Consider the following 24,049-nt stretch of genomic DNA (forward strand, 5'->3'; position numbering starts at 1 on the left):
TATTTCCAAAGTCAGAAGGGGTCGCGCATCACCCGTTGAATGAAGAAATTTCTCAACTCCGACAAAGTCGCGCATCACTCGTCGGATCCGAAGAATCTCAACGTCCGAGAGGGTCGCGCACTTTTCGTTAAATCAAAAAATTTCCAAAGTCCGACGAGGACGCATATCACTTGTTGGATCAATAAATTATCAAAGTCCAAACGAGTCGCGCATCACTCGTATGATCGGAGAATTTTTGTAGTCCGAAAGGGTCACGAATCACCCGTTGGATCGAAAAATTTTTGTAGTCTGAAAAAGTCGCGCATCGCTCGGTAGATTAAAAAATTTTCAATGTCCGATGGGGTGGCGCATCTCCCGTTGGATCAAAGAATTTCCAAAGTCCGAACGAGTCGCGCATCACTTTTGTGATCGAAAAGCTCTCAAAGTCCGAAAGGGTCGCGCATAGCTCGGTAGATCAGAATATTTCAAAAAACCGACGAGGTCGCGTGCCACTCGTTTGATTCAAGAATTTCCGAAGTCCGAAGGAGTGGCGCATCACTCGTTGGATTGAAGAATTTCCAAAGTCCGACGGAGTCGCGCATCAATCGTTGGATCATAAATTTTAAAAGTCCGAAAGGGTCGCGCATTCCTCGTTGAATCAGAAAATTTCTGAAATCCGACGGGGTAGCGCATCACTCGTGAGATCGGAGGATTCCTAAACCCGAAAGGGTTGAGCATCACTCCCATGATTGAAGAATTTTCAAATTCCGGAAGGGTCACGCATCATTCGTTAGATCAAAGGATTTTCGAAGTCCAACGAAGTCGCGCATCACTCGTTGGATCCAAAGATTTTCAACGTCCGGAAGGGTCACCTATTCTTCGTTGAATCGGGAAATTTCCAAAGTCCGACGAGGTCGCGTATCACTCGTTGGATTCAAGAATTTCTGAAGTCCGAAGGAGTGGCGCATCACTCGTCGGATTGAAGAATTTCCAAAGTCCAAACGAGTCGCGCATCACTCTTTTGATCGGAGAATTTTTGAAGTCCGAAAGGGTCGCGAATCACCCGTTGGATCGAAGGATTTTTGGAGTCCGACGAAGTCGCGCATCGCTCGGTAGATTAAAAAATTTTCAATGTCCGAGAGGGTCGCACATCACTTGTTGGATCAAAAAATTCTCAGAGTCCAAACGAGTCGCACAACACTCGTTATATCGGAGAATTTCCGAACCCGAAAGGGTCGCGCATCACTCTCATAATTAGAGAAATTTCGAATTCCGGAATGGTCGCGCATCACTCGTGAGATCGAAAGTTTCCAAAGTCCCAACGAGTCGCGCATCACTCCATAGATCGAAAAACATTCGAAGTCGGATAGGGTCGCGCATCACTTAGTGCATCCAAAGATTCACAAGGTCCGAGAGGTTCGCGCATCCCTTGTTGAATCGAAAAATTCCCAAAGTCCGACGAGGTAGCGCATCACTCGTTGAATGAAAGAATTTTTGAAGTCCGAGAGGGTCGCACATTACTTGTTGGATTCAAAAATTCTCAAAGTCCGAACAAGTCGCGCAACACTCGTTAGATCGGAGAATTTCTGAACCCGAAAGGGTCGCGCATCACTCGTGAGATCGAAAGTTTCCAAAGTCCGAACGAGTCACGCATGACTCGATAGATCAAAAAATTTTCAGAGTCCGAAAGGGTCGCGCATCACTTCTATGATCAGGGTATTTTCAAAGTCCGAAAAAGTCGCGCATTACTTGTTAGATCAAGAAATTTCCGCAGTCCGACGGAGTCGCGCATCGCTCGGTGGATCAGCAAATTTTCAGAGACCGACGGAGTCGCGCATCACCCATTTCTATGAAAAAATTCTCGAAGTTCAAAGGGGTCGCGCATTACTTCTATGATCGGAAAACTTCCAAAGTCCGAAAGGGTCGCGCAATGCTCGGTAGATCCAAAGAATCTCAACGTCCGAGAGGGTCGCACATCACCTATTTAATGAAATAATTTCTCAAGTCCGACGAGGTCGCGCATCATTCGTTGGATCCAATGAATCTCAACGTCCGAGAGGGTCGCGCATCTCTCATTGAATCAGAGAATTTCCAACGTCCGACGAGGTCGCGAATCACTCGTTGAATCACAAAATTTCCGGAGTCCGAAAGGGTCGCGAATCACCCGTTGGATCGGAGGATTTTTGAAGTCCGACGAAGTCGCGCATCACTCGTTGAATCCAGAGATTTCCAACGTCCGAAAGGGTCACGCATCCTTCGTTGAATCGAAAAATTTCCTAAGTCCGAGAGGGTCGCACATCACTTGTTGGATCAACAAATTATCAAAGTCCAAACGAGTTGCGCATCAATCGTTAGATCGGGGAATTTCTAAACACGAAAGGGTCGTGCATCACTCTGATGATTGAAGAACTTCCAAATTCCGGAATGGTCGCGCATCACTCGTGAAGATTGAAAGTTCCCAATGTCCGAACGAGTCGCGCATCACTCGATGGATCGAAAAACATTCGAAGTCGAATAGGGTCGCGCATCACTCGTTTGATCAAAAAATTTTCGAAGCCCTTCGGAGTCGCGCATCGCTTGGTGGATCGGAAAAATTTCGAAGTCCGACGGGGTCGCGCATCACCCGTTGAATGAAAAGAATTCCTAAAGTCCGACGAATTCGCGCATCACTGGTTGAATCCAAAGATTTCCGAAGACCGAATGGATTGCGCATCCCTCGTTGGTTCAAAAAATTTCCAAAGTCTGACGAGGTCGCGAGTCGATCGTTGGGTGAAAGAGAAATTAGAGCTCGGTAGGGTTGCGCATCACTCGTTGGATCAAGAAATCATCAAAGTCCGAACGAGTCGCGAAACACTCAGTAGATCGGAGAATTTTCGAAGTCCGACGGAGTTGCGCATTACTGGTAGATCGGAAAATTTTCAAAGTCCGAGAGGGTCGCGCATCACTCGTTGGATCAAAAAATCGTCAAAGTCCAAACGAGTCGCGAATCACTCAGTAGATCAGAGGATTTCCGAAGCCTACAAGGGTCGCGCATCTCTGTCATGATTGAAGAACTTCCAAATTTCGAAAGGGTCGCGCATCACCCGTTGAATGAAAAAATTTTTCAACTCCAACAAAGTCGCGCATCACTTGTCGGATTCAAAGAATCTCAAACGTTCGAGAGGGTCGCGCATCTTTCGTTCAATCAAAAAATTTCTAAAGTCCGACGAGGACGCACATCACTTGTCGGATCGAAGAATTTCCGAACGCCGACATAGTCGCGCATCGCTTGGTGAATCAGGAAATTCTCGGAGTCCGGAAGGGTTGCGCATTAATCGTTGAATCAAAAAAATTTCAAAATTCGGAAAAGCATCGCATCCCTCGTTGGATCGAAGAATTTTCGAAGTCCGACGAAGTCGCGCATCAAACGTTGGAACTAAAGATTTGCAACGTCCGAAAGGGTCACGCATCCCTCGTTGAATCAAAAAATTTTCAAAATTCGACAAGGTCGCGCATCACTCGTTGGATGGAAGAATTTTCAACGTCCGAAATAGTCGCGAATCACCCGTTGGATCGAAGGATTCTTGAAGTCCGACAGAGTTGCGCATCGCTCGGTAGACTAAAATATTTTCAAAGTCAGACGGGGTTGCGCATCACCCGTGAAATGGAAAAATTTTTCAAGTCCGACGAGGTCGCGCATTTTTTGTTGGATCTGAAGATTTCCGACGACCTAAAGGGTCGCGCATCCCTCGTTGGTTCAAAAAATTTCCAAAGTCCGACGAGGTCGCGTATCGATCGTTGGATTGAAGAAATTCGACGAGGTCGCGCATCACTCGTTGGATGAAAGAATTTTCAACGTCCGAAAGGGTCGCGAATCACCCGTTGGATCGAAGGATTCTTGAAGTCCGACGAAGTTGCGCATCGCTCGGTAGATAAAAATATTTTCAAAGTCAGACGGGGTTGCGCATCACCCGTGAAATGGAAAAATTTTTCAAGTCCGACGAGGTCGCACATCTCTGGTTGGATCCAAAGATTTCCGACGACCTGAAGGGTTGCGTATCCCTCGTTGGTTCAGGAAATTTCCAAAGTCCGACGAGGTCACGCATCAATCGTTGGATGGAAGAATTTTTGAAGTCCGAGAGGGTCGCACATCACTTGTTGGATTAAAAAATTATCAAAGTCCAAACTAGTCGCTTATCACTCAGAAGATCGAAAGTTTCCGAAGTCTGAACGAGTCGCGCATCGCTTGGTGAATCGGAAAATTTTCAAAGTCCGACGAAGGAGCGCATCACTTGTTGCATTCAAAGATTTTCAACGTCCGAAAGGGTCGCGCATCACTCGTTGGATCGAAGGATTTCCGAAGTCTGACGGAGTCGCGCATCGCTTGGTGGATCGGAAAATTTTCAAAGTCCGAACGAGTGACGCATCACTCGTTGGATCGAAGAATTTCCGAGGTCCGACGAAGTCACGAATCGCTCGGTGAATCGAAAAATTTTCAAAGACCTACGGAGTCACGCATTATCCGTTGAATGGAAAAATTTTCGAAGTCCGACGGAGAAGCGCATCACTCGTTGCATTCAGAGATTTTCCACGTCCGAGAGGGTCGCGCATCACTCGTTGGATCTGAAAATTTTCAAAGTCCCAAAGAGTCGCGCACCACTCGTTGAATTGGAAAATCTCCAATTTCTGAAAGGGTCGCGCATCACTCAATGGATCGAAAAATTCTCAGAGTCCGACGAAGTCGCGCAACACTCGTTGGATCCAAAGATTTCCAACGTCCGAGAGAGTCGCGTATCACTCGTTAGATCGAAGAGTTCCCAAAGTCCGACGAAAACGCGCATCACTCGTTGTATCCAAAGATTTCCAACGTCCGAGAGAGTCGCGCATCACTCGTTGGATCGAAGAGTTCCCAAAGTCCGACGGAAACGCGCATCACTCGTTGTATCCAAAGATTTTCAACGTCCGAAAGGGTCGCGTATCCATCGTAGAATCAAAAAATTCATCGAGTCAGACGAGGTCGCGTATCACTCGCTAGATGAGAGGATGTTTGAAGTCCAGAAGGGTCGCGCATCACTCGTTAAATCGGAAAATATGCAAATTTCGGGAGAGTCGCGCAGCACTCTTATGATGAGAGAACTTCCGAAGTCCGAGAGGGTCGCGCATCGCTCGGTAGATCGAAAAATTTCCAAAGTCCGACGGGGTTGCGCATCACCCGTTGAATGGGAACATTTCTCAAGTCCGACGAGGTCAAGCATCACTCGTTGAGTCTAAGTATGTCCAAAGTCCGAAAGGGTCGCGCATCAGTCGTTGAAACCAAAGATTTCCAACGTCTGAGAGGGTCGCGCCTCCCTTGTTGGATCAAAAATATTCTGAAGTCCAACGAGGTCGCGTATCACTCGCTGGTCGAAAGAAAGTTCGGAGTCCGTAAGAGTCGCGCATCACTCGTTGGAGCGGAAAATTTTTAAAGTCCAAGCGAGTCGCACATGACTCGTTAGATCAAAAAATTTCCTAAGCCCGAACGGGTCGCGCATCACTCTCATGATCGGAGAACTTTTGAAGTCTGACGAAGTCGCGCATCACTCGTTGGATCTAAGGATTCCCAAGGTCCAAGAGGGTCGCGCATCACTCGTTGGAACGGAGTATTTTCGAAGTCCGAAAAGTTCGTGCACGACTCTTTGGATCGAGAAATTTTCAAAGTCCGTATGAGTCGCGCATGACTTGTTGGATCTGGAAATTTCCAAAGTCCGAGAGGGTCGCGCATCACTCGTTAGATCGAAGTATTTTTGAAGTCCAAAGAAGTAACGCATTACTCGCTAGATCGAAAAATTTTCTGAACCCGAGAGGGTCGCGCATCACTCTTATGGTCGATGAACTTTTGAAGTCGGACGCAGTCGCGCATCGCTCGTTGGATTTGGAAATTTTCGAAGTCTGTGAAAGTCGCGCATCACTCGTTGGATTAATAAATTTTTGAAGTCCGGAAGGGTCGCGCATCACTCTTATGATCGGAAAACTTCTAAAGTCTGAAGAAGTCGCGCATCACTCATTAAATCTGAAAATTCTCAAAGTCCAGAAGAGTCCCGAATCACTTGTTGGATCGAAGTATTTCTAAAGACCGAAAAGATCGTGCATCACTCGTTGGATCAAAAAATTTCCAAATTTCGGAAGGGTCGCGCATCACTCGTTAGATCAGAAGTTTCCGAAGTCCGAACAAGTCGAGCATTACTTGTAAGATCGAAAAAAATTTAAAGTCCAAAAGGGTCTTGCACCACTCGTTGAATTGAAAAATTTCCAATTTCTGGAAGGGTCGCTCATCACTCAATGGATCGAAAAATTCTCAGAGTCCGACGAGGTCGCGCATCACTTGTGAGATCAAAGAATTTTGAATTTCCGAACAGGTCGCGCATCACTCGTTGGATCAAAAGATTTCCAACGTCCGAGAGAGTCTTGCATCACTCGTTGGATCGGAGTATTCTTAGAGTCCGAAAAGGTTGCGCATCACTCGTTGGATCGAAGAGTTCCTAAAGTCCGACAGAAGCGCGCATCACTCGTTGTATTCGAAGATTTGCAACGTCCGAAAGGGTCGCGTATCCCTCGTAGAATCAAAGAATTTCTCAAGTCAGACGAGGTCGCGTATCACTCGCTAGATGAAAGGATGTTTGAAGTCCGAAAGGGTCGCGCATCACTCGTTAGATCGGAAAATATGCAAATTTCGGAAGGGTCGCGCAGCACTCTTATGATCAGAGAACTTTCGAAGTCCGAAAGGGTTGCGCATCACCCGTTGAATGGTAACAGTTCCCAAGTCCGACGAGGTCGCGCATCACTCGTTGATTTTAAGTATGTCCAACGTCCAAAAGGGTCGCGCATCAGTCGTTTGAACCGAAGATTTTCAACGTCTGAGAGGTCCGCGCATCCCTTGTTGGATCAAAAAATTACTGAAGGCCAACGAGGTCGCGTATCACTCTTTGAATGAAAGAAAGTTCGAAGTCCGTAAAAGTCGCGAATCACTCGTTGGATCGGAAAATTTTCAAAGTCTGAGCGAGTCGCACATGACTCGTTAGATCAAAAAATTTCCTGAGCCCGAAAGGGTCGCGCATCACTCTTATGATCAGAAAACTTACGAAGTCTGACGAAGTCGCGCATCACTCGTTGGATCTAAGAATTCCCGAAGTCCGTAAGGGTCGCGCATCACTCGTTGGATCTAAAAATTTCCAAAGTCCGAGAGGGTCGCGCATCACTCGTTAGATCCAAAGATCTCTACTGTCGAAGGAGGTCGCACATGCCTCGTTAGATCGAAAAATTTCCATAGTCCGGAAGGGTCGCGAATCACTCGTTGGATCGGAAGTTCCCAAAGTCCGAAAGGGTCGCGCATCACTCTCATGATCGGAGAACTTTCAAAGTCTGGTAGGGTCGCGCATCACTTGTTGGATCGGAAGATCCCAAAGTCTTGAAGGGCCGCGCATCACTCGTTCGGTCGTAAATTTTCAAAGTTCGGAAGGGTCGAGAATCACTCAATGGATCGCAAGATTCCCAAAGTCAAACGAGGTCGCGCATCACTTTTATGATCGAAGAACTTTCGGAGTCCGAAAAGGTCGCGCATCACTCGTTAAATCGAAGGATTTTCGAAGTCCGACGGAGTCGCGCATCGCTCGGTGAATCGGAAGATTTTCAAAGTCCGACGGAGTCGCGCATCATTCGTTGGATTGAAGAATTTTCGAAGTCCGAGAAGGTCGTGCATCACACGTTGGATCGAAAAATTTCCAAAGTCCGTAAGGGTCTCGCATCACTCGTTGAATTGAAAAATTTCCAAAGTCCGTAAGGGTCTCGCATCACTCGATAGATCAAAAAATTCTCAACTTTCACACAAGTCGCGCATCACTCGTCAGATTGAAAAATTTTCCAAGCCCAAAAGGGTCGCGCATCTCTCTCTTGATGCGAGAACTTCCGAATTCCGGAAGAGTCGCGCATCACCAGATAGATTAAGAAATATTCAAAGTCCGAAAGAGTCTCGCATCACTCGTTGGATCGGAAAATTTCCGAAGTCCGGAAGAGTCGCGCATCACTCGTTGGATCAAAAAATTCTCGAAGTCCGATAGAGTCGCGAATCACCCAGTAAATGGAAAAATCTTTTGATTCCGACGAAGTCGCGCATCACTTGTTCAATCTGAAAATTTACAAAGTCCGAGAAAGTCGCGCATTACTTGTTGGATCAAAAAATTTTCGGAGTTCGACGGAGTCGCGCATCATCCGTTGAATAGAAGAATTCCTAAAATCTGACGAAGTCGCGCATCACTCGTTGAATGGAAGAATTTTCAAAGTCCGAAAGGGCCTCGCATCACTCGTTGGATCAAAGAATTATCAAACTCCAAAAGAGTCGCGCATCACTTGTTGGATTATCAATTTTCAATTTTCGACAGCGTCGCGCATCACTCGTTGGATCAAGAAATTTATTCGAATCCAGATGAGTCGCGCATCACTCGTCAGATCGGAAAATTTTTCAAGCCCGAAAGTGTCGCGCATCTCTCTTTTGATTGAAGAACTTTCAAATTCCGAAGAGGTCGCGAATAACTTGTTAGATCGGAAGTTTTCAAAGACCGAACGAGCCGTGCATGACTCAAAAGATCGAAGAATATTCAAAGTCCGAAAGAGTCTCGCATCACTCCTTGGATTAAAAAATTTTCAAAATCCAGAAGGGTCGCGCATTACTCGTTGGATCATGAATCTTCAAATTTCGAGAGGGTCTCGCATCACTCGTTGGATCGAAAAACTATCAAAGTCCAAACGAGTCGCGCATCTTTCGTTAGATCGAAAAATTTTTCAAGCCCGAAAGGGTCGCGCATCTCTCCTTTGATTGAAGACGTTTTCAATTCCGGGAGGGGCGCGCATCACTCGTTAGATCGAAAAATTTTCAAACTCCAGACGGGTCGCGCATCATTCGTTGGATCAGAAAATTTTCAAAGTTCGAAAGGGTCGCGCATCATCCGTTGAATTGAAAAATTTCCAATTTCTGGAAGGGTCGCGCATCACTCAATGGATCGAAAAATTCTCAGAGTTTGACGAGGTCGCGCATCACTTGTGAGATCAAAGAATTTTAAATGTCCGAACGAGTCGCGCATCACTCGTTGGATCAAAAAATTTTCGAAGTCCGACGAAGTCGCGTAACAATCGTTGGATCAAAAGATTTCCAACGTCCGAAAGAGTCTTGCATCACTTGTTGGATCAAAGTATTTTCAGAGTCCGAAAAGGTTGCGCATCACTCGTTAGATCGAAGAGTTCCTAAAGTCCGACAGAAGCGCGCATCACTCGTTGTATTCGAAGATTTTCAACGTCCGAAAGGGTCGCGTATCCCTCGTACAATCAAAGAATTTCTCAAGTCAGACGAGGTCGCGTATTACTCGCTAGATGAAAGGATGTTTGAAGTCCGAAAGGGTCGCGCATCACTCGTTAGATCGGAAAATATGCAAATTTCGGAAGGGTCGCGCAGCACTCTTATGATCAGAGAACTTTCAAAGTCCGAAAGGGTTGCGCATCACCCGTTGAATGGTAACAGTTCCCAAGTCCGACGAGGTCGCGCATCACTCGTTGATTTTAAGTATGTCCAACGTCCAAAAGGGTCGCGCATCAGTCGTTGAAACCGAAGATTTTCAACGTCTGAGAGGTCCGCGCATCCCTTGTTGGATCAAAAAATTACTGAAGGCCAACGAGGTCGCGTATCACTCTTTAAATGAAAAAAAGTTCGAAGTCCGTAAAAGTCGCGAATCACTCGTTGGATCGAAAAATTTCCAAAGTCTAAGCGAGTCGCACATGACTCGTTAGATCAAAAAATTTCCTGAGCCCGAAAGGGTCACGCATCACTCTTATGATCGGAAAACTTACGAAGTCTGACGAAGTCGCGCATCACTCGTTGGATCTAAGAATTCCCGAAGTCCGTGAGGGTCGCGCATCACTCGTTGGATGTAAAAATTTCCAAAGTCCGAGATGGTCGCGCATCACTCGTTAGATCCAAAGATCTCTACTGTCGAAGGAGGTCGCACATGCCTCGTTAGATCGAAAAATTTCCATAGTCCGGAAGCGTCGCGAATCACTCGTTGGATCGGAAGATTATCAAGGTCCGAAAAGGTCGTGCATCACTCGTTGGATCAAAAAAATTTTCAAAGTCCGGAAGGGTCGCGCATCACTTGTTAGATCGAAAGTTTCCAAAGTCCGAACGAGTCGCGCATCACTCGTTAGATCGGAAAATTTCCCGAACCCGGAAGGGTCGCGCATCACTCTCATGATCGGAGAACTTTCAAAGTCTGGTAGGGTCGCGCATCTTTTGTTGGATCGGAAGATCCCAAAGTCCCGAAGGGCCACGCATCACTCGTTCGGTCGTAAATTTTCAAAGTTCGGAAGGGTCGAGAATCACTCAATGGATCGAAAGATTCCCAAAGTCAAACGAGGTCGCGCATCACTTTTATGATCGAAGAACTTCGGAGTCCGAAAAGGTCGCGCATCACTCGTTCAATCGAAAGATTTCCGAAGTCCGACGGAGTCGCGCATCGCTCGGTGGATCGGAATATTTTCAAAGTCTGACGGAGTCGCGCATCATTCGTTGGATTGAAGAATTTTCGAAGTCCGAGAAGGTCGTGCATCACACGTTGGATCGAAAAATTTCCAAAGTCCGTAAGGGTCTCGCATCACTCGTTGAATTGAAAAATTTTCAACTTCCACACGAGTCGCGCATCACTCGTCAGATCGGAAAATTTTTCAAGCCCAAAAGGGTCGCGCATCTCTCTTTTGATGCGAGAACTTCCGAATTCCGGAAGGGTCGCGCATCACCCGATAGATCAAAAAATATTCAAAGTCCGAAAGAGTCTCGCATCACTCGTTGGATCGGAAAATTTCCGAAGTCCGGAAGAGTCGCGCATCACTCGTTGGATCAAAAAATTTTCGAAGTTCGACGGAGTCGCGCATCATCCGTTGAATAGAAGAATTCCTAAAATCCGACGAAGTCGCGCATCACTCGTTGGATGAAAGAATTTTCAAAGTCCGAAAGGGTCTCGCATCACTCGTTGGATCAAAAAATTTTCAAACTCCAAAAGAGTCGCGCATCACTTGTTGGATTATCAATTTTCAATTTTCGACAGCGTCGCGCATCACTCGTTGGATCAAGAAATTCATTCAAGTCCAGATGAGTCGCGCATCACTCGTCAGATCGGAAAATTTTCAAGCCCGAAAGGGTCGCGCATCTCTCTTTTGATTGAAGAACTTTCAAATTCCGAAGAGGTCGCGAATAACTTGTTAGATCGGAAGTTTTCAAAGACCGAACGAGCCGTGCATGACTCAAAAGATCGAAGAATATTCAAAGTCCGAAAGAGTCTCGCATCACTCCTTGGATTAAAAAATTTTCAAAATCCAGAAGGGTCGCGCATTACTCGTTGGATCATGAATCTTCAAATTTCGAGAGGGTCTCGCATCACTCGTTGGATCGAAAAACTATCAAAGTCCAAACGAGTCGCGCATATTTCGTTAGATCGAAAAATTTTTCAAGCCCGAAAGGGTCGCGCATCTCTCCTTTGATTGAAGACGTTTTCAATTCCGGGAGGGGCGCGCATCACTCGTTAGATCGAAAAATTTTCAAACTCCAGACGGGTCGCGCATCATTCGTTGGATCAGAAAATTTTCAAAGTTCGAAAGGGTCGCGCATCATCCGTTGAATTGAAAAATTTCCAATTTCTGGAAGGGTCGCGCATCACTCAATGGATCGAAAAATTCTCAGAGTTTGACGAGGTCGCGCATCACTTGTGAGATCAAAGAATTTTAAATGTCCGAACGAGTCGCGCATCACTCGTTGGATCAAAAAATTTTCGAAGTCCGACGAAGTCGCGTAACAATCGTTGGATCAAAAGATTTCCAACGTCCGAAAGAGTCTTGCATCACTCGTTGGATCAAAGTATTTTCAGAGTCCGAAAAGGTTGCGCATCACTCGTTGGATCAAAGAGTTCCTGAAGTCCGACAGAAGCGCGCATCACTCGTTGTATTCGAAGATTTTCAACGTCCGAAAGGGTCGCGTATCCCTCGTAAAATCGAAGAATTTCTCAAGTCAGACGAGGTCGCGTATCACTCGCTAGATGAAAGGATGTTTGAAGTCCGAAAGGGTCGCGCATCACTCGTTAGATCGGAAAATATGCAAATTTCGGAAGGGTCGCGCAGCACTCTTATGATCAGAGAACTTTCAAAGTCCGAAAGGGTTGCGCATCACCCGTTGAATGGTAACAGTTCCCAAGTCCGACGAGGTCGCGCATCACTCGTTGATTTTAAGTATGTCCAACGTCCAAAAGGGTCGCGCATCAGTCGTTGAAACCGAAGATTTTCAACGTCTGAGAAGTCCGCGCATCCCTTGTTGGATCAAAAAATTACTGAAGGCCAACGAGGTCGCGTATCACTCTTTTAATGAAAAAAAGTTCGAAGTCCGTAAAAGTCGCGAATCACTCGTTGGATCGAAAAATTTCCAAAGTCTAAGCGAGTCGCACATGACTCGTTAGATCAAAAAATTTCCTGAGCCCGAAAGGGTCACGCATCACTCTTATGATCGGAAAACTTACGAAGTCTGACGAAGTCGCGCATCACTCGTTGGATCTAAGAATTCCCGAAGTCCGTAAGGGTCGCGCATCACTCGTTGGATCTAAAAATTTCCAAAGTCCGAGAGGGTCGCGCATCACTCGTTAGATCCAAAGATCTCTACTGTCGAAGGGGGTCGCACATGCCTCGTTAGATCGAAAAATTTCCATAGTCCGGAAGGGTCGCGAATCACTCGTTGGATCAAAAAATTTTCGAAGTCCGACGAAGTCGCGTAACAATCGTTGGATCAAAAGATTTCCAACGTCCGAAAGAGTCTTGCATCACTCGTTGGATCAAAGTATTTTCAGAGTCCGAAAAGGTTGCGCATCACTCGTTGGATCAAAGAGTTCCTGAAGTCCGACAGAAGCGCGCATCACTCGTTGTATTCGAAGATTTTCAACGTCCGAAAGGGTCGCGTATCCCTCGTAAAATCAAAGAATTTCTCAAGTCAGACGAGGTCGCGTATTACTCGCTAGATGAAAGGATGTTTGAAGTCCGAAAGGGTCGCGCATCACTCGTTAGATCGGAAAATATGCAAATTTCGGAAGGGTCGCGCAGCACTCTTATGATCAGAGAACTTTCAAAGTCCGAAAGGGTTGCGCATCACCCGTTGAATGGTAACAGTTCCCAAGTCCGACGAGGTCGCGCATCACTCGTTGATTTTAAGTATGTCCAACGTCCAAAAGGGTCGCGCATCAGTCGTTGAAACCGAAGATTTTCAACGTCTGAGAAGTCCGCGCATCCCTTGTTGGATCAAAAAATTACTGAAGGCCAACGAGGTCGCGTATCACTCTTTTAATGAAAAAAAGTTCGAAGTCCGTAAAAGTCGCGAATCACTCGTTGGATCGAAAAATTTCCAAAGTCTAAGCGAGTCGCACATGACTCGTTAGATCAAAAAATTTCCTGAGCCCGAAAGGGTCACGCATCACTCTTATGATCGGAAAACTTACGAAGTCTGACGAAGTCGCGCATCACTCGTTGGATCTAAGAATTCCCGAAGTCCGTAAGGGTCGCGCATCACTCGTTGGATCTAAAAATTTCCAAAGTCCGAGAGGGTCGCGCATCACTCGTTAGATCCAAAGATCTCTACTGTCGAAGGGGGTCGCACATGCCTCGTTAGATCGAAAAATTTCCATAGTCCGGAAGGGTCGCGAATCACTCGTTGGATCGGAAGATTATCAAGGTCCGAAAAGGTCGTGCATCACTCGTTGGATCAAAAAAATTTTCAAAGTCCGGAAGGGTCGCGCATCACTCGTTAGATCGGAAAATTTCCCGAACCCGAAAGGGTCGCGCATCACTCTCATGATCGGAGACCTTTCAAAGTCTGGTAGGGTGGCGCATCTTTTGTTGGATCGGAAGATCCCAAAGTCCCGAAGGGCCGCGCATCACTCGTTCGGTCGTAAATTTTCAAAGTTCGGAAGGGTCGAGAATCACTCAATGGATCGGAAGATTCCCAAAGTCAAACGAGGTCGCGCATCACTTTTATGATCGAAGAACTTTCGGAGTCCGAAAAGGTCGCGCATCACTCGTTCAATCGAAAGATTTCCGAAGTCCGACGGAGTCGCGCATCGCTCGGTAGTTCGGAATATTTTCAAAGTCTGACGGAGTCGCGCATCATTCGTTGGATTGAAGAATTTTCGAAGTCCGAGAAGGTCGTGCATCACACGTTGGATCGAAAAATTTCCAAAGTCCGTAAGGGTCTCGCATCACTCGTTGAATTGAAAAATTTTCAACTTCCACACGAGTCGCGCATCACTCGTCAGATCGAAAAATTTTTCAAGCCCAGAAGGGTCGCGCATCTCTCTTTTGATGCGAGAACTCCCGAATTCCGGAAGGGTCGCGCATCACCCGATTGATCAAGAAATATTCAAAGTCCGAAAGAGTCTCGCATCACTCGTTGGATCGGAAAATTTCCGAAGTCCGGAAGAGTCGCGCATCACTCGTTGGATCAAAAAATTCTCGAAGTCCGATGGAGTCGCGAATCACCCAGTGAATGGAAAAATTTTTTGATTCCGACGAAGTCGCGCATCACTTGTTCAATCTGAAAATTTACAAAGTCCGAGAAAGTCGCGCATTACTTGTTGGATCAAAAAATTTTCGAAGTTCGACGGAGTCGCGCATCATCCGTTGAATAGAAGAATTCCTAAAATCCGACGAAGTCGCGCATCACTCGTTGGATGAAAGAATTTTCAAAGTCCGAAAGGGTCTCGCATCACTCGTTGGATCAAAAAATTTTCAAACTCCAAAAGAGTCGCGCATCACTTGTTGGATTATCAATTTTCAATTTTCGACAGCGTCGCGCATCACTCGTTGGATCAAGAAATTTATTCAAGTCCAGATGAGTCGCGCATCACTCGTCAGATCGGAAAATTTTCAAGCCCGAAAGGGTCGCGCATCTCTCTTTTGATTGAAGAACTTTCAAATTCCGAAAAGGTCGCGAATAACTTGTTAGATCGGAAGTTTTCAATGACCGAACGAGCCGTGCATGACTCAAAAGATCAAAGAATATTCAAAGTCCGAAAGAGTCTCGCATCACTCCTTGAATTGAAAAATTTTCAAAATCCAGAAGGGTCGCGCATTACTCGTTGGATCATAAATCTTCAAATTTCGAGAGGGTCTCGCATCACTCGTTGGATCGAAAAACTATCAAAGTCTGAACGAGTCGCGCATCTTTCGTTAGATCGAAAAATTTTTGAAGCCCGAAAGGGTCGCGCATCTCTCCTTTGATTGGAGACGTTTCCAATTCCGGGAGGGGCGCGCATCACTCGTTAGATCGAAAAATTTTCAAACTCCAGACGGATCGCGCATCATTTGTTGGATCAGAAAATTTTCAAAGTTCGAAAGGGTCGCGCATCATTCGTTGAATTGAAAAATTTCCAATTTCTGGAAGGTTCGCGCATCACTCAATAGATCGAAAAATTCTCAGAGTCTGACGAGGTCGCGCATCACTTGTGAGATCGAAGAATTTTGGATGTCCGAACGAGTCGCGCATCACTCGTTGGATCAAAAAATTTTCGAAGTCCGACGAAGTCGCGTAACACTCGTTGGATCAAAAGATTTCCAACGTCCGAGAGAGTCTTGCATCACTTGTTGGATCGAAGTATTCTCAGAGTCCGAAAAGGTAGCGCATCACTCGTTGGATTGAAGAGTTCCTAAAGTCCGACAAAAGCGCGCATCACTCGTTGTATTCGAAGATTTTCAACGTCCGAAAGGGTCGCGTATCCCTCGTAGAATCAAAGAATTTCTCAAGTCAGACGAGGTCGCGTATCACTCGCTAGATGAAAGGATGTTTGAATTTCGAAAGGGTCGCGCATCACTCGTTGGATCGGAAAATATGCAAATTTCGGAAGGGTCGCGCAGCACTTTTATGATCAGAGAACTTTCAAAGTCCGAAAGGGTTGCGCATCACCCGTTGAATGGTAACAGTTCCCAAGTCCGACGAGGTCGCGCATCACTCGTTGATTTTAAGTATGTCCAACGTCCGAAAGGGTCGCGCATCAGTCGTTGGAACCGAAGATTTCCAACGTCTGAGAGGTCCGCGCATTCCTTGTTGGATCAAAAAATTACTGAAGTCCAACGAGGTCGCGTATCACTCTTTGAATGAAAAAAAGTTTGAAGTCCGTGAAAGTCGCGAATCACTCGTTGGATCGAAAAATTTCCGAAGTCTTAGCGAGACGCACATGACTCGTTAGATCAGAAAATTTTCTGAGCCCGAAAGGGTCGCGCATCACTCTTATGTTCGGAAAACTTACGAAGTCTGACGAAGTCGCGCATCACTCGTTGGATCTAAGAATTCCCGAAGTCCGAAAGGGTCGTGCATCACTCGTTGGATCGAAAAATTTCCAACGTCCGAGAGGGTCGCGCATCACTCGTTGGATCGAAGTATTCTCAGAGTCCGAAAAGGTTGCGCATCACTCGTTGGATCGGAGAGTTTCTAAAGTCCGACAGAAGCGCGCATCACTCGTTGTATTCGAAGATTTCCAACGTCCGAAAGGGTCGCGTATCCCTCGTAGAATCAAAGAATTTCTCAAGTCAGACGAGGTCGCGTATCACTCGCTAGATGAAAGGATGTTTGAAGTCCGAAAGGGTCGCGCATCACTCGTTAGATCGGAAAATATGCAAATTCCGGAAGGGTCGCGCAGCATTTTTATGATCAGAGAACTTTCAAAGTCCGAAAGGGTTGCGCATCACCCGTTGAATGGTAACAGTTCCCAAGTCCGACGAGTTCGCGCATCACTCGTTGATTTTAAGTATGTCCAACGTCCAAAAGGGTCGCGCATCAGTCGTTGGAACCGAAGATTTTCAACGTCTGAGAGGTCCGCGCATCCCTTGTTGGATCAAAAAATTACTGAAGGCCAACGAGGTCGCGTATCACTCTTTGAATGAAAAAAAGTTTAAAGTCCGTAAAAGTTGCGAATCACTCGTTGGATCGAAAAATTTCCGAAGTCTAAGCGAGTCGCACATGACTCGTTAAATCAAGAAATTTCTTGAGCCCGAAAGGGTCGCGCATCACTCTTATGATCGGCAAACTTACGAAGTCTGACGAAGTCGCGCATCACTCGTTGGATCTAAGAATTCCCGAAGTCCGAAAGGGTCGTGCATCACTCGTTGGATCGGAAAATTTCCAAAGTCCGAGAGGGTCGCGCATCACTCGTTAGATCCAAAGATCTCTACTGTCGAAGGAGGTCGCACATGCCTCGTGAGATCGAAAAATTTCCATAGTCCGGAAGGGTCGCGAATCACTCGTTGGATCGGAAGATTATCAAGGTCCGAAAAGGTCGTGCATCACTCGTTGTATCAAAAAATTTATCAAGCCCGAAAGGGTCGCGCATCTCTCTTTTGATTGAAGAACTCTCAAATTCCGAAGAGGTCGCGAATAACTTGTTAGATCGGAAGTTTTCAAAGACCGAACGAGCCGTGCATGACTCAAAAGATCAACGAATATTTAAAGTCCAAGAGAGTCTCGCATCACTCCTTGAATTGAAAAATTTTCAAAATCCAGAAGGGTCTCGCATTACTCGTTGGATCATGAATCTTCAAATTTCGAGAGGGTCTCGCATCACTCGTTGGATCAAAAAATTCTCGAAGTCCGATGGAGTCGCGAATCACCCAGTAAATGGAAAAATTTTTTGATTCCGACGAAGTCGCGCATCACTTGTTCAATCTGAAAATTTACAAAGTCCGAGAAAGTCGCGCATTACTTGTTGGATCAAAAAATTTTCGAAGTTCGACGGAGTCGCGCATCATCCGTTGAATAGAAGAATTCCTAAAATCCGACGAAGTCGCGCATCACTCGTTGGATGGAAAAATTTTCAAAGTCTGAAAGGGTCTCGCATCACTCGTTGGATCAAAAAATTTTCAAACTCCAAAAGAGTCGCGCATCACTTGTTGGATTATCAATTTTCAATTTTCGACAGCGTCGCGCATCACTCGTTGGATCAAGAAATTTATTCAAGTCCAGATGAGTCGCGCATCACTCGTCAGATCGGAAAATTTTTCAAGCCCGAAAGGGTCACGCATCTCTCTTTTGATTGGAGAACTTTCAAATTCCGAAGAGGTCGCGAATAACTCGTTAGATCGGAAGTTTTCAAAAACCGAACGAGCCGTGCATGACTTGAAAGATCAAAGAATATTCAGAATCCGAAAGAGTCTCGCATCACTCCTTGGATTGAAAAATTTTCAAAATCCAGAAGGGTCGCGCATTACTCGTTGGATCATGAATCTTCAAATTTCGAGAGGGTCTCGCATCACTCGTTGGATCAAAAAACTATCAAAGTCGAAACGAGTCGCGCATCTTTCGTTAGATCGGAAAATTTTTTAAGCCCGAAAGGGTTGCGCATCTCTCCTTTGATTGGAGACGTTTTCAATTCCGGGAGGGGCGCGCATCACTCGTTAGATCGAAAAATTTTCAAACTCCAGACAGGTCGCGCATCATTCGTTGGATCAGAAAATTTTCAAAGTTCGAAAGGGTCGCGCATCATTCGTTGGATCGGAAAATTTCCAAAGTCCGTAAGGGTCTCGCATCACTTGTTGGATCGAAAAATTCTCAAAGTTCAAACGAGTCGCGCATCACTCGTCAGATCGGAAAATTTTTTAAGCCCGAAAGGGTCGCGCATCTCTCTTTTGATTAGAGAACTGTTGGATTCCGGAAGGGCCGCGCATTACTCGAAAGATCAAAAAATTCTCGAAGTCCGATGAAGTCGCGAATCACCCAGTGAATGGGAAAATTCTCCGATTCCGACGAAGTCGCGCATCACTCGTTGAATCTGAAAATTTACAAAGTCCGAGAGAGTCACGCATTACTTGTTGGATCAAAGAATTTTCGATGCCCGAAAGAGTCGCGCATCACTCGTTGGATCGAGAAATTTCCAAACCCCAGACGGGTCGCGCATCACTCGTCCGATCGTAAATTTTCAAAGTTCAGAAGGGTTGAGAATCACTCAATGGATCGAAAGATTTCCAAAGTCCGACGAGGTCGCGCATTGCACTTATGATCGGAGAACTTTCGGAGTCCGGAAAGGTCGCGCATCACTCGTTAGATCGAAAATTTCCGAAGTACGAACGAGTCACGCATAACTCGATAGATCGGAAAATATTCGAAAACCGAAAGGGTCGCAAAACACTCGTTGGATCGAAGGATTTTCGAAGTCCGACGGAGTCGCGCATCGCTCGGTAGTTCGAAAGATTTTCAAAGTCCGACGGAGTCGCGCATCATTCGTTGGATCGAATAATTTTTGGAGTCCGTAAGGGTCTTGCATCACACGTTGGATCGAAGAATTTCTGAAGTCCGACGGAGTCGCGCATCGCTCGTTAGAACGGAAAATTCTTCAAGCCCGACAGGGTCGCGCATCTCTCTTAAGATTAGAGAACTTTCAAATTACGAAAGGGTCGAGAATCACTCAATGGATCAGAAGATTTTTAAAGTCCGACGAGGTCGCGCATCACTCTTATGATTGGAGATTTTTTAAAGTCCGACGAGGTCGCGCATCACTCGTTCGATCGGAAGTTTCCAAAGTCCAAACGAGTTGCGCATCACTCGATAGATCAGGAAATATTCAAAGTCCGAAAGGGTCGCAAATCACTCTTCGTTTCGAAAGATTTCCGAACTCCGGAAGGTTCGCGCATTACTCTTATGATTGGGAAACTCTAAAATTCCGGAAGGGTCGCGCATCACTATTTGAATCAAAGATTTTTCGGAGTCCGACGGAGTCGCGCATCACCCGTTAAATGGAAAAATTATCCAAGTCCGACGAGGTCGCGCATCACTGGTTGGATCCGAAGATTTTTAACGTCCGAGAGGGTCGCGCATCCATCATTGAATCAGAAAATTTCCAAAGTTCGACGAGGTAGCGTATCACTCGTTGGATGGAAGAATTTCTGAAGTCCGACGGACTCGCGCATTATTGGTGGATCAGAAAATTTTCAAGGTCCGACAAGGTAGCGCATCACTCGTAACATCGAAAAATTTTCAAAGTCCGAAAGGTTCGCGCATCACTCGTTGGATTGAAGAATTATCAAAGTCCAAACGAGTCGCGCATCACTCGTTAGATCGAAAAATTTTCAAAGCCCGAGAGGGTCGCACATCACTTTTATGATCGGAGAACCGTCGAAGTCCGAAAGAGTCGCGCACCACTCGTTGGATCAAAGGATTTTCGAAGTCCGAAGGGGTCGCGCATCACTTGTTAGATCAAAAGTTTTCAAAGTCTGAACGAGTCGCGCATCACTCGATAGTTTAAAAAATATTCAAAGTCCGAAGGGGTCGCGCATCACTCGATAGATCGAAAGTTTTCGAAGTCCGAACGAGTCGCGCATCACTAGCTGGATCAAAAAATTATTAAAGTCCAAACGAGTCGCGCTTCACTCGTTAGATCGGAAAATTCTTCAAGCCCGAAAGGGTCGCGCATCACTCGTTCGATCGGAAGTTTTCAAAGTCCGAACGAGTCGCGCATCACTCGATAGATCGGGAAATATTCAAAGTCCGAAAGAGTCGCAAATCACTCGTTGGATCGAAGGATTTTCGAACTCCGAAAGGGTCGCGCATTACTCTTATGATTGGGAAACTCTAAGATTCCGGCAGGGTCGCGCATCACTCGTTGAATCGAAGAATTTTCGAAGTCAGACGGAGTCGCGCGTCACCCGTTAAATGGAAAAATTATTTAAGTCCGACGAGGTCGCGCATCACTGGTTGGATCCGGAGATTCTCAACGTCCGAGAGGGTCGCGCATCTATCGTTGCGTCGGAAAATTTTTAAAGTTCGACGAGGTAGCGTATCCCTCGTTGGATGGAAGAAAAATTAGAGTCCAAAAGAGTCGCGCATCACTCGTTGGATCGAAGAATCTCCGAAGTCCGACGGAGTCGCGCATTACTGGTGGATTGAAGAATTATCAAAGACCAAACGAGTCGCGAATCACTTGTTAGATCGGAAAATTTTTCCAGCCCGAAAGGGTCGCGAGTAGATAGGATCGGGTATGGGGCGTCACAACAAACCCCCTCCCTTCCCTCCTATGGCGCCATCCCCTCGCCTAGTGGGTTATCGGGCGTCTACCCCTACCCCTCCGCTGCTGTCTTTTTGGGGTATCTTTCCCTCCGTCGGGTCTTTAGCGGGCGTCTTTCCCTTATCTCCCTGTTTGGGGCCTCCTTGTGGGTCTGGTGACGTCACGCTGGCTTGTTTTAAGGGCATGGGATGGCGGTATTCGCTCCGTCCTGTTGTCGACAGAGGGTGGGTGTTTGCGTTGATTATTTGGGTAATGAGTCGCGTACCTGTTCGAGCAGGTGACTGAGTCCGTAGCAAAGTATATCGGTATGTGGTGAGGAAGTAGGAGGAGGAGGAAGGGAACAAGTAGTAAAACTCTGGGTCGACACGTGTTTTTAAAAACTTACGATTCATATTTTATTCTACCTCGTGGGTTTTGTAAGAAATAAGTACAATAGTTTCTGGTGATTATATGTAAAGCTTACGTTCTATCGGTGAAAGTAATGTTTAATTTTTCTAATGGCATTGTAAGAAATAAGTACACTAGTTTTGGTGATTATAAATCTAAAGCTTACGTTCTAATGGTAAATGAGGAAAAGTTGAGAATTTGTACAACATGAGAAGACTAGAAACTATCGTCTGTCGTTCTTTGACAGTTTTTTGGCTTCGCAGCACTGAATGCAATGTGGTGTTCGCACTCGAGATATACTGTTACAGTGATCGGTGGAGGTTAGCCCTTTATAAAATTCAGCCACGATGCGGCCGTTGTTTTCGTGGTCATTATCGAATATATCCACAAACTGCCCAAGAGTAAAACCAATAGCCATAAAATGCACAAACATAATACAGTATTGTCCACATACGTCCAAAGAAAGACTTTGAAGTTGTTTGACGTTCCAGTGGAGTCTTCTGCAGTTGCGTCGCAGTGTTCGTCTGTGATGTGGTATGAGCGGTGGCATTCAGAAACTGTCGAAGTAGACTCCATGACCGGTGGGACTGACGTAGAACGCCACCCAGTGGCTACCCCCTCTCGGGGTCATCGGTGTTTGCAACGATGATTGTTGGTGCTGTCCAAACAAGAGGGATTTTATTCACAGCAAAAACCCCGCGAGTTCCGCTTGAAAGCGCCGGCAGTGCATCGAGAATTGGAATGGTGTTCATCTTCGGAATCGGAGACGATCATACTACCGAATGTGTCTACTACCGTGGCGTACGTAGGTTCTTGGTCGACTGATACAAGGGTAGAACTGCTGGGTGCTTCGTCGTCCACCGGGGATTCGGGTGAATTCGATGCGTGAGACTGATGCTCGGATACTATTGACAAGGGAGAGTCTCTGGTGAAAGACCGTGATGTCTCATTATTCTGCGGGTACGCTTTGTTGCAGTCTCCTGTGATACGCTTTGAATTCATCTAATTCTTCAATCTGATCACGTTGTTCAGAGCACACGCGTAGAATTCCTCTTCTTCAGCGCCGTGAAAGGAGCAATATTCTTTGTTCCGATCTAATTAAGCGAACATGGGGCAGTCGACTTCTTCCAAGTTCATGATTTCCCGCGAAGTGATGTCCTGTAGATATTTGGCTTTTTCCCGACCGCGTGTGATGATACGATGGGCATGGCGTGCGATTTCTCGTAAATTAGTAGCAAGTTGATGCAGCGTTATGTCTCCTTCGAACCAATCGATCCCGTGATGATAACAGGTCACGTAATTGTTGACGGCACGCTCCTTCCCCGATAGATTGGTAAACGGGCATGGCGGTTGTACGAGCCAGTGAGCAAAGTACGGATACTCGAGTGCTACTAATGCCACTTCTTCCGGCAAGAAACGTCCGTAAACATCCCTGAAGCCTTGGATATCTACGATAAAATCCATCGCTGATGAAGATGTTGTCGAGACGGTGAGAAGCACTCGACTGTTTCTCTCGAATACGAAACTGCCCTTTTTGAAGTCGTCGAGCCGTACCTCCCACTGTGCTTCTGTTTGGGCGTGATCCCAACACGTGTCGCTCCGTCTGTTTTTTTTTTGTCAGCGTTCGGGCTAACCGTCAAAATCTGTGACAACCTGACGCGATGCATCGACTTCAATGATATTGTCGAATTCCGCGTACACGATACAGTTATTAGTTTCTTTAAGTGCATCGTCGAAGCGTAATCCAATGCTGAGTGTTCCGTGTTTGATGAGTGACCAGTGAGACGAACAGTTGGCCGCAAGATCAGGTGTTAGGTCAAATGCTGTAAGACAATTTCCCATTTCGTAGTGTAGTCGTCCGATACCGCAGCCCTCGTTGAGAAAATGTACTCCGGTCCCAGAGAATAAAGTGTGATACGTGTCGACGTACACGCCGTTCTTTCAGAAGCTCGGTTGCAAAGCTTTCGAGGGTATTTGAATGCCGTCGACGTACAACGATAGATAATTCAGCATGAAATGTTGAAAGTTGAAGGGATTCCGTTTTCTGTCACCGTTGGAAGCCTTGTTGCTGACTAGCCCCAAAATAACGCGTTTTGGTAGTTGTCCGAGTATGACGTTGTCCAGCGTCTTAGCCTGCACGCCGGCATGAATGGTGAAGGCTTTGACTTCAACTCGGGTAACCGGATATTTTGCCGTACTCTTGGCTAGAGTTCTTGCATGAGCCAGCAATATACCTGGGCTGATTTTCACCCGGCGCACGAGTAAAGATGCTTCTAGAATATGGAAAGTATGCAGCGCTTCAGTTTCCATACGGCAGAAGTTATATCTCGAGCGTACGAGGCGTACTCGTAGTTCCACACCGTTCAGTAAGAACTTTTCCTGATTAAAGACGTTGCAGTGAAGATGTCCGATCAAATCTACGACGCGTCTGTTTCGCATGATTTCGTTGCGTTTGATGAAACCGTTCATTAAGGGTACGTCGTTTCCACGCGGTTCGCGAATATCTGTTTCGCCGTTCTTGTTATCGTACCTCAGTCCAGCCGTAAGATGCAATTGTTTAGCGTTCGGTGCGTAATTCAGCAGCGTCTCTATGTAGGCGCGGTAGGCGTAGA

The sequence above is a fragment of the Athalia rosae genome, chromosome 5, assembly GCF_917208135.1.
Source record: "Athalia rosae chromosome 5, iyAthRosa1.1, whole genome shotgun sequence".
Lineage (NCBI taxonomy): Eukaryota > Metazoa > Arthropoda > Insecta > Hymenoptera > Athaliidae > Athalia > Athalia rosae.